General features: G+C 35.4%; 1 protein-coding gene across 1 annotated transcript in view; it reads right to left on the minus strand.

The window, feature by feature from the left end:
- Window positions 1–12256, minus strand: part of LOC126890323 (jerky protein-like) — a 62159-nt gene that overhangs the window by 6208 nt on the left and 43695 nt on the right. The gene's annotated exons all lie outside the window — the stretch shown is intronic.

Consider the following 12256-nt stretch of genomic DNA (forward strand, 5'->3'; position numbering starts at 1 on the left):
AACAATAACTTTGTGGGTTAGCTCTCTTTATCTCCAAGACGACGATATGTAGAACCATTGTATAACTTACTGTACTTGATGATTTAAATGTTAGTATATTCGACGACATTTTCTAACATTTATTTTGACATCATCATGTCCCCTAGGAAGTTAGTTAAAGATATTAAAATTTATTTAAAGTAATAAAGATAAAACTTTAAATATACTCATCGTACAAAGATTCTCTTTATAAAAATAAAATGTTTAGTATTCGTTTCAGTTGATAAAGTACGTCTGCGGCCACGGTGAGCACCCAAGTTAATAGTCCGCGTCCAGTTCCCGTCGTCCCGTCACGTTCACCGCCAGCGACGACTCCAGGCCCCAGCCCGCCGTCTCCCAGAACTACGTTTTCCAGGTAGATAATTGAAACTTCTGGCTGATAAATGTGATAACACAAGGAGGCGACTGTTTAATGCTGTAGCACGCAAAACGCCAAGGAACATTAATCGCTCCGCAATACTGCAGCGGGATTTTTATGCCCTGCGATAACTTACAGATGCGACGGTTTTTTATCGGTGTTGTTTTAATGGCGCGAGAAGGAGTCCTGTAACTATTTTTAAAGAAGCATGTTTTTAAAACAAGCACTCTTAGACGAAGCTACAGAAGAATTTTATTAACTACAAATAAATATAAACGTTGGAAATAAAATTATGCGGTAAATCTACATTACATAATCCTCAAAGATCCCAAAAGGAGAATACAGAACAGCAAGGATATACTGGATTCCATCAAAATAAGAAAACTTCAATACTTGAGGCATATAACACGTGTCGACAGATATGAACTTCTAAAATTAATTATATAGGGAAAGATTCAAGGAAGGGTACAGCTCAACTGAACTATTTCGGGATGTAGTATCAAAAGTGAGAATAGCAATGATGATTGCCATCTTTGTCGCGGAGATGGCACGTAAAGAAAAAAGGTCCCTTGCGTCACAGAAGTGACGCTAGCGAAGTCAAACTCGAATTCGTCATCTTTAAAAATGCAGGAGGTCTTCTTCTTTTTCTTTTGGTATCATAACCCAGGTTTTTACCTGTCTGACTATGGCCTTCCATTCATATCTCTCTTACGCCTTCTTCTCCATTGTCTTATATTCATGGTTTTCACGTCATCTAATAACCTTGTTCAAGTTCCTTTCTTCTTTTTGACTCCCTATTGGCTTTCATTGTAATATTTCCTATGTTGTTTTTGCATCTCTTTTCTCTGGACGTGTCCTAGTCATGATAGTCTTTGAATTTTCAGAAATCTTTAAATTTCATACCTTTCACTCAATTCATTCGCCCTGTCGTTTCTTTTAATTATACGTGTGCATCCTTCCTCTTCAATCTTGCATCAATTTCGCTACTTAAGGAATTTTTCAAATTGATTTCTGTGCCCAGATATGTGAATGTATCCACACGTTCAATGGCATAGTTTGTTGTCGATTGCCATATTATTTTTATTGCCAGGTGTTCTTTTGACGGTCATGTACTACTTCGTGCTTATTTCTTTTATTTTAGCCCCTTTTTTTCGAGCTTCCAGATCGATAATTTCGTTGAACGCTTCCATTAGCCTAAGGATGGCGGTTGTTGACAAAACACCGGTTTTCGGTTATACCGGTTTTTTTTTACCTACGGTTTAACCTGGCGGTTATAACCGGTCAAAAAAACCCGTTATTCCAAAAACCGGTTTTCGTTTTTTTTAATCAATAGCCAATACCCAGTAGGTTACAATTACATTGCTCTTTACTTTGCGATACTCCATTCGAATTGATATCAGTCATCAGTGTTGTCAAATCGGTTTCAATCAGCTTAAACTTGATCGTTCGCGTGCGAGTGGCGAAAAATTTTCTTATTTTTTCTCTGAATTCATTATTTTTTCCACTTATCCGGTTTTTCACCGGTTATTACTATCCGTTGCGAGATAATTCCGATTTATATTTATATCTATTTAATATTATATTATTACATTTTAGTATAAATAATATAATTATTAATTTAAAGCGTACTAAGTATGCGGAAGTACGCTTTAAATGAATAATTATATTATTTATACTAAAATGTGATAATAGAATATTAAATAGATATAAATATAAATCCGGATTATCTTGCAACGGATAGTACTTTAAAATGAAAAAACCGTTTATAACCGGGATAAAAAAACAACCGGAAAAACCGATCATTACGGAGTAAAAAACCGGTTTTAGGTTATAACTGGTAGGTTTTTCCCATCCCTACATGCAGTAGTTTGTGTTGTTTTCGTATTATTATGTTTCGTTGCATTGGTCTCGCTGATGACTTCCTCAAGAACAAGGTTGAACAGCATGGTTGATAGTGCATCTACCTGTCTCACTTCCACATTGAGTTCAAATAGGAAAGACAGTTTTTAATCTACTCTAACTTTTGCCACTTTTAAATCTTGTAACGTCATTTTTATGAGGCTGACATATACGACTCCGGGCCCCAGCCTACCGTCTCCCATAACTACGTTTTCCAGGTAGATAATTGAAACTTTTGGCTGATAAATGTGATAACACAAGGAGGCGATTTTTTAATGCTGTAGCACGCAAAACGCCAAGGAACATTAATCGCTCCGCAATACTGCAGCGGGATTTTTATGCCCTGCGATAACTTACAGATGCGATGGTTTTTTATCCGTTTGTTTTAATGGCGCGCGAAGGAGTCCTGTAACTAGTTTTAAATAAGTATGTTTTTAAAACATGCACTCTGAGATGGAGTTACGGAACAATTGTGTTAATTACTAATAAATATGCGAAAAATGTATCCAAAAATCAAACCAGACATAGCTGCGCAGAGAGCAAAAATCGTACTCGCCTATTCCAATGACGTAGGTGCAATGGCACAATCAACATTAGAATTTAGACATTTTATCGCGATTTGAAGAAGCAGCATTAAATATGGTTCTAAAAATAAATAAACAAAGACAAAACAAAATACATGGTCGTCTCAAAACAAGAACAACGGCGAAATATGCAAAATATTACTATAAACGATCATAATTTCGAAGTGGGTAAAGACATTAAATATCTAGGAGCAGCAATCACCAATGACTACAAAATAGGTCGAGAAGCTAACACGCGAATACCGACAGGAAACTTTTTTGCAATTCAACCTCTAATAAAGTCAAAACTTCTCTCACAAGGTGCAAAAATCTAGATATATAAGACCATAAGAAGACCAGCAGTCGCGTAGGAAAGAGAAACATGGACTCTAACAAAAAGAGAAGAAAAGAAATTACTGGTGTGAGAACGTGAAATTCCTCGAATGATATATGGTCCTTGGTCCTTGCAGAGACAGCATGATAAATGAATGCAGGCGTAGATACAATAACGAGTTCGAGTTGCTCTTCGGAAAGGAAAATCTAGTCAAAAGGCCAAAAGACTCAGATGGGCAGGGCATGTGATACGCAGTAACGACAATCGCTTTATAAACACTGTGTTTTGGGAAAGGCCAGATGAGAGAAGGTTTGTAAGATGGCCTAGAAAAAGGTGGAAAAATATAGTCAGAAAAGATTTGGAGAAAATGGGAGTAACAATAATTGATAATGATGATTACTAATAAATATAACGTTGAAAATAAAATTATGGTAATTATTTCATTCATAGGAGATTCTGACCAATAGAAAGCTACAGAAATCTGAATTAAATCGATAATTTTTGATAATCTCCCGTCGTTAAGTATATTACGTCAGATGCCCTTCGTTGCTACGAAAAAATACATTCAGTGACATTAATGACAATTAATGTTTTAAAAATTATAAAAGTGATGACTTTCAATCGTCAAATATTTATAAAAACTGTGTGTTTAATGGTACTTACATAAATAAATTACAATAAAATTTTGGTTTTGAACAGTTTTATTCATGAAATAATCGCAAAAAATTGCACTCGACCTCTGAAATTAATATAGAATTTTTGCTCTCGTGACACTTTGACATAATTTCACTCGCCTTCGGCTCGTGAAATTAAAACTGTCAAAGTGTCACTCGGGAAAAATTCAATAATTTCAGAGCTCTTGTGCAATTACTACTGAAAATACACTAATACTTCTGAAAGACAATTTTTTTTTTTTTTATTAACATCCAAGTTTTTTTACAATCTGTTTTACAATGAAAACAATAAGTAAAATTGTTTGTCTTTACAATGGCAGAGAGATGTAAGGTCCAGTGACCAAAGCATCACGACACACACACATTACCTTGTTTACCGGTGAGATGCGCACATACACTGATACGCGAGCACGAAAACTAAAAGTAAAACTGGCACAGAACACAATGGCTGGACGCTGTTGGATGGCGTAGCTTCCTCTGCTGTAGGCTCTGTCAGGATCGGTTAGGTAGGTCCAAGGGATCATATCGCTTCAATCTCTTTGCTTGTTGCTTGTTTAGAAGATTGTGTGCCAGGGTGTTTGGATGTACCCGCAACCTATTTTGATATTGTTCAGAAGATTTTTTGCACTCTTCGGAGACTGATAGTACCTGAAGATCTCTATGTATTGCGTCATTATGGATGTACCAAGGGGCATTAGCGATTGTTCTTAGAGTTTTGGATTGAAATCTTTGTATTTTCATAATATTAGATTTGCTAGCTGATCCCCAGAGCTGCGAACCATATGTCCAAATGGGTTTTATTATTGTTTTGTATATAAGCAGCTTGTTATCGATAGATAGGTGAGAGTTTTTTCCCAACATCCAGTAAAGTTTTCTGTATACAATTCCCAGTTGAAGTCTTTTCGTCCATATATGTTTGGTCCAAGTTAGTCGTTTGTCAAGGTGAATACCTAGATATTTTACGTCATCCTTTTGAGGTAAAGGATGTCCATCGAGATTAAGTTCTGGACATGTACCTCTTCTTAGAGTGAATGTAATATGTGTGGATTTTGAGGGGTTTACTCTAGTTCTCCAGAGTTTAAGCCATTCATTTGTTTTGTTCAGATGTAGTTGCAGTCTCTCTGATGCTATTATTGGATTACCATGAGAGGCCAGGAAAGCAGTATCATCTGCGAATGTTGCAAGTGTTAGGTCGTTGCTTGTTGGCAAGTCAGCCGTATATATTAGGTAAAGGATCGGTCCGAGCACACTACCCTGAGGTACACCAGATAGGATGGGGTAGAGTTTTGTATAGGCTTCACTATATTTTACCAGATATCTCCTTTCTGTAAGGTATGATTGAAGCAGTTTGAAGTAAGTGTAAGGTAGGTTTTTCTTTAATTTGTACAGAAGTCCTGTGTGCCACACCTTGTCAAAAGCTTGGGAGGCGTCTAAAAAGGCTGCAGTGCAGTATTGCTTGTTTTCGAGACTAGTTCTTATTGTTGTGTACAGTCTGTGAACTTGTTCTATTGTACTATGTTGATTACGAAATCCGAATTGATGGTCAGGTATGAGACTCTTCTCTTCTAATATTGGTTTTATTTTTCTTAACAGAAGTTTTTCAAACACCTTAGAGATGACTGGGAGCAGACTTATCGGTCGGTATGAGTTGACATCTTTTGGATCTTTTCCAGGTTTTTGAATTAGTATAATCTGTGCCACTTTCCATTGCAACGGGAAGTAGTGCATACTTAACATAGCATTAAAGATCATAGTGATTATTCTGTAACAATCATCGGTTAGTTCCTGAAGGACCTTACCCGTTATGAGGTCGAATCCTGGTGCCTTATTAGGTTGTATCTCATTATTTATTATCTGTTTTACTTCTTTAATATCAAACTTGGAGATTGGCGGTTCCATTTGATATGGAGCCTCAAGAAAAGAATGAAATGGTTCTTCTTGTTCTAATGGTACTACTCTAGTAAAGGGACTAAATACTGTCGAAAGATGTTCTGCGAATGTCTCGGATTTCTCTGTGTCTGTTCTTGCCCATTTACCTTTGGCATTTTTTAAAGGAGGTATGGCGTCTTTTGGTCCTTTTACTTTTCTCGTCGCCTTCCATAGCGAATAGTTAGTGTCTTTGAATGGAGTCAGATTTTCTAAGTAAGTTTGAATCCCCCTGTTTTTTTCTTCTTTTAATAGATTTTTAAGTCTTCTGGTAATTCTGTTTAGATTTTCTTTGTCAATAGGTGCATGTGTGTTTTGCCATTTTCTCCTAAGTTTTCTTTTTTCTTCAATCATGTTTTTTGCACTCAGAGAACAATTTATGGTTTCCTTCCATAATGTTTGTTCAGGTGTAGCCCTCCATCCCGCCTTTTGTATGGAGGTAGTAAGTTGTACTGCATTTTCAATTTGTATTTCTGTTTTAAGTGGCAAATTCGTTGATATTTGTTCTGTTAATGCACTTCGGAATATGTTCCAATTTGTTTGGTTATTGGTTAGGACTGGAGGCTTATTTCTGAGTATGACTTTGGAGTCTAGGTCAATTAGAATGGGAGAATGATCTGACGAGAGGTCCCAGCATGATTGTATTGCTAAGTAGTTAAGAGAGATACCTTTAATCACACAGAAGTCTAAGAGATCTGGTGTTTTATTTGGATCTGTAGGCCAATAAGTTGGTTCTCCTGTAGATATGTGTTGTAGATTGTTTCCTCTTATCGACTTCAATAGTTGTCTACCCCTTGTTGTGATTATTCTAGAGCCCCAGTGATGATGTTTACAGTTAAAGTCTCCTCCTGCTATGAATTTGTGTCCAAGTGAACTAAAATAGGTATTAAAGTTATTTTCGTTGATGGATTGGCCAGGAGGACAGTAGACAGCAGATAAGGTAAGGTTGCCTAACCAGTCATCAATAACAATGCTAGTTGACTGCAGGTACTTTTCACTGAACTTATTTAACTCATGGTGTTTTATATTAGATTTGATAATGATAGCTGTGCCACCGTGTGCTTTGTCATTTGGATGTTTTGTGTAGTGAACAGTGTATTTTGGAATTTTTATATAATTTTTGTCTGTTAGATGGGCTTCTGATATGAGCATAACATCAATTTTCTTCTCGTCGAGAAAAATTTTTATTTCTTGGATATGATTCGTTAGCCCATTTGAGTTCCAGACGGCTATTTTAAGTGCGTTTTGCATTAGTGCATTTTGGAGATCATAGTGGTAAGGAGATTAAGCATAGTATCCATTCTCTCCATTAATTTTGCCATCATGTTTTCCAGGTTGGCAATTGTCGTTAAATGGTTTGAGCTAACATTACTTTGTTGGTTTGTGATTTCAGCTGTTTGACTATTTCCTGACGTTTTTTGAGCGTAAGAAACACCAGGGGTTACTGTTTGGCTGTTAATTGTATTGATGTCTGTTCTATGGGTCTCTTGTTTCTGTCTGAGTTGGGGGAACTTTTCTTTTTGTATTTGTTTGTATACGCTGCAGCCCTTATAGTTGACCGGATGGTTTCCCATACAGAGTACACATTGTACGTTATTGCTGCGTTCCTTGCGTGGGCAGTCTAGAGTATGATGATTACTTGCACACTTTACGCATCTTGGAGGCATATAACAGAATTTTTGTGTGTGGCCATAACGTTGACATTTGGTACATTGGGGAACCTGACGCTTGGGATGTGGTGGTTCGAATGACACAATCATATTCTGAAGTGCTCTCACTTCATAAATGTCTTTATTATTTGGCTTAGCTTTTAGTTCTATATAAAAAAGCGGAAGCGCCGTTTTGGATCCATTCTTATATATATTAGCTATGTTGGTTACTTCGTGTCCCATTTGTGCTAACTCATCTTTTAAAGCATCTTTATCTGCTGTTTGATGCATATTACGAAGTACAACTCGGAATGTTCTTTCTTCTTTTGTCTGGTAGGTGTAATAGTGGGTTTTTTTCTCATTTAGTGCTTTGGCTATGTTTCGGTAATGTTCAGAGGTTGTGGGCTGGATCTTTACTTGGTTGTTATAAAGGCATTTGATGGTGTATCCCAGTGGGGATATTGTTTCTAACAATTCTCTAAGAGGTTTTATATCACCTACATCTGAAACAAATATGGGTGGTGGCTGAATACTATTTTTAACTTCATCAGTTTCGGTTAGGTTGGTCTCATCAGGTATTTCATCTAAGCTAGCAAATCTATTAGACGTTGGTGTGGGTGCTTTGAGCCAGTAATCGCTCATTATTGTTTGTCTTAGTTGTTTATCAGCTTCAGGGCTGTCCTTTCTTGCTCTTTTGCGTGCTTGAACAGTGTCCCATCCTTGGTCCTGATTTTCTTGGCTATCGTGTAGATTACTGATGTGTATTTGTGACGGTTGATAAGAATAAGAAGAAGAAGAAGCATGATTAGAAAGAAAAGAGTTACCTGGTTGTTCTTGTTGATTGTTACTAGAATCAGTCTCTTGGTGCACTATAATGCTTGAGTAATTTTCATTGCTTTGTTGCTCACTAGACGAGGCTGTGGTTGAATCTCTCGATGGTTGTTCCATGGTATTTGTTTGCAAGTTAGCGGTGTATTCTTCTGAAGTTGATCTTCTCGCCGGAGATCTGCTCACTTTATTTGAATTTAGAAACGGATTGTCTTTGTCTATGATTTCTACATTTTCGCTCATCCTGTATCACAATTAAATGTTTTATACATCACGAACAATTATTTTATGGGACGCCTATGACTTTATTTGCCGGTATTTTTGCGTATAGAAAATATAAATAGTACTTGTTTTATTTTATTTGCGTTTTTTAAAACACTGGTAATTAATATTACTAATTAACGATAAAGTTTGGAACAAAAACTGGTTACTAGATATTTTTGTACTAAAAATAAATTTATGCGACCGTCTCTAGCAAAGGTTGGATCGAGACTGAAAGACAAATTGCGTCACAGAAATGGCGCTAGCGAATTCAACAAAACCAGAGACAGTAGAAGTGAAAAATAAAAAAAGCAATAATACATATTAATGGTGCCTGATCTCAGGTAACGCAATAATTTTATATTCTTTTCAATATAAGTCTCGATTAGTCAGTCATCTTTAGAAACGCAGCAGATTCCTTCTTCTTTTTGTTTAGGCACAATAACCCTGTAGATCTTTGCCTATCTGACTATGGCCTTCCATTCAGATCTCTCTTGTGCCTTCTTCTCCTTTGTCTTATATTCATAGTTTTCAGGTCGCCTTTCACGTCATGCAATAATCTCGTTCTGCGCCTTCCTTCTTTTCGAGTCCCTATCGGCTTTCGTTTTAATATTTTCTTTTCTGTTTTTGTATCTATTTTCTCTGGACTTTGGTCCCAGCCATGATAGTCTTTGACTTTTCACAAACCTTATAATTTCATATCCTTCATTCAATTCATCAACCTTGTCGTTTCTCCTAATTCTACATATGCCATCTTCCTCTTGGACATATATTTTTCTCAGTATCTTTCTCTTGAATGTCCTGAATTGACTTTATCTTTTTCGGTCGTTATCCAGGTTTCACACTATAGTTACTATGGATCTAATCAATGATCTATAGGTAGTCATTTTGGTTCTTTTGTCAAATAATTTTGATGTCACTAACCTTTGATTAGCATAGTATGTACGATTCCCACTGGAAATACGTTCATCAATGTCTCTACTTACGGAATTCTTCTGATTGATGTCTGTGCCCAGATATGTGAAGGTATCCACACGTTCTATGGTATAGTAGTCTATTGCGATATTATTTTCTTTTGTTGTTCTTAGTGCATTACATTTTTGTTGATGATTGATTTTCTCAAAAACTTAGTTTTGTGGCATGTAAATATTATGTTTGTGTGAATTTTTAAATAAAAACTTTTTTAATCCTGGGTTTGTCGGTCTGATCAATAAAACACTTCATTCTTACTTAAACGTTTCGGCCACTTGCCATTTTCAATAAGCACTTTAATGATTAAAACATTACACCTTCTCTCTCTCTTTAAGGGAGAATTCTCTCTTAACACCTCGATAATGAAGCATGCATTTTGTGAATGTTAAAATATAACGTGTATGTGAAAATGTAGGTAATGTTAAAAGTGTAGTGTTTTAATCATTTAAGTGAATATTAAAAATGGCAAGTAGCCAAAACGTTTAAGCAAGAATAAAGTGTTTTATTTATCAGACTGACAAACCCAGGAATAAAAAAGTTTCTATTTATAAGATAATAATGTAAGTTAAACATGCTATAAGAAAACAGTTTCAGAACCTTTTTGAAGTTGGCGCGTTTGGGAGTCAATTTATATGTGCGCGAATTCATCAAAAGTATTGGTCCTGGGCGCAGCTGAAACATTATACCTGATTTGATTGGGTCTTACAATGACCTGTCAATAATTATTCAATATGTCAGTTATGGGTAAACAAATGTTGTGCATATTAGTTTTTATTGTTGTGAGGACAGAGACAAAAACAAGTTTATAATTGTAGTGACTCTTTGAATAGTTTTTAAAAACAACAGGTATATGATTTTAAATGTTTCAGTATTGTAATCAAAATTACATAGATACCTATTTGGAAAATGTAAAATGTACCTACCTAGTAGGTAATGCTTTGATTTACATAATTGTACTACCAATAAAATTTCTACCAATTTTCATCCCTTACTCTATGTTTTGTTGTATTTTAATATTTTAATTCCACAAAAATCAAACTAGTTTGATTAAAAATAAATAACCATTTTCAATTTCGTTGCAAAACGAAAATACGGCCGAACCATATTCTAGTCCAATCAGAGAGTGCAGCAAGCACCTCTACCTAAACAGGACTAAGTTTTCACTCTAATGGCATATAAAACAACATAATGCTATTCTACACCCCACCAGAATGAAAACAATGGGAACCTTCTCTGGTTACACCTCCGAGGCTTCTACAAAATGCAAACCATACGGATACTAGACTAAGGATATGCCATTAGAGTGAAAACTTAGTCCTAATTTGATTAAATTCAGAACTGTCAAAATAATTAAAACGTTCAGTTGATCTATCTTCCCACATGACGGGTGTGTTTAAGTAGCTAAATTCCAAGGTGCTTTGATTTCAAACCTAACCACCCTAATTTACGCAAGTTCGATCCCCTATGCTTTTTATTTTTTATACATTTTATGATTGTAAGTATATTTATTATATATTTTTTTTTTTCAGAAAATGCGTATTTAGTTAAAACTTCTGCCAACAATTTTATTGTTCAGAAATCATTTCTTTGTGGCATTTTTCAATGTGTTTGTGTGTGTTTTATTCTTTTATTTTTTTAATTTTTGGTATTCTTTTAATAAAATTTTTTGGAATGTAGTAAGTATTAAAATTAGTTTAATATTTAATTAAAATATAAATAAACTATTTAAAGTATATTAATTTCGTTGAAATCATAATATTATAATAGAAGTAGGTATAGCTTTTAAAATGTGTACGAAGTACACACATAGGTCTGGATCCCGCGTATGAAAAAAAAGTTGATTAATAGCAAGCTGAAAATTTGTTATTAGCTTAAGGGTGTCTAGTCGGACAAACATTGATATATGGGAACACTGGAACAGGGGAAGTTTTAACTGTGGAACAGGTTAAAAATTTGGAACGGTCAGACCACGAAAACGGCACATGTATTTTGTCCGACAGAACAGACTTAAACTCTTCGAACAGAGATTAAACTCTCATGCAAAAATCAGACTGCTATTTATCACCAAATGGGCGTTTTAATGAGTGGAACATGTAGAATATGTCAAATGACAGGAATTATGACAGGTGATAAATAGCAGTCTGATTTTTGCATGAGAGTTTAATCTCTGTTCGGAGAGTTTATGTCTGTTTTGTCGGACAAAATAAATGTGCCATTTTCGTGTTATGACCGTTCCAAATTTTTAACCTGTTCCACAATTAAAACTGCCCCTGTTGCAGTGTTCCCATATATCAAAGTTTATCCGACTAGACACCCTTAAGCTAGTAACAAATTTTCAGCTTGCTATTAATCAACTTTTTTTTCATACGCGGGATCCAGACCTAACACACATCCTTTTTTAACGGATCGAATAAAACTTGAGTTAATTTTTCATAGGTTTTATGCAGTGCTTTGTATAATAAGCTACACTTTGTTAAGGTTTTCATAATATTTATTTTGCTAATTTAATGTGTTATTTATTTGAAAAGTCTGCGGACTATTAGTCCAAGTAATGAAGCTTAAAATAGGACAAAACCTCGCAATTTTTACAGAATACATCGATTTTCTTGAAAATTCAAGAATAAGTAGTGGATAGTTTAAGGATCATAATCTATATGAGGCCGAAAGGCGCTTTTACCATGGGGGTGGTTGCCACCCCATCTCGGGGGTGGAAATTTTTTATTTTGTTTTGACCGCAAAAGTTGGTAAAAACA

This window comes from Diabrotica virgifera, chromosome 8, assembly GCF_917563875.1.
Source record: "Diabrotica virgifera virgifera chromosome 8, PGI_DIABVI_V3a".
Classification (NCBI taxonomy): domain Eukaryota; kingdom Metazoa; phylum Arthropoda; class Insecta; order Coleoptera; family Chrysomelidae; genus Diabrotica; species Diabrotica virgifera.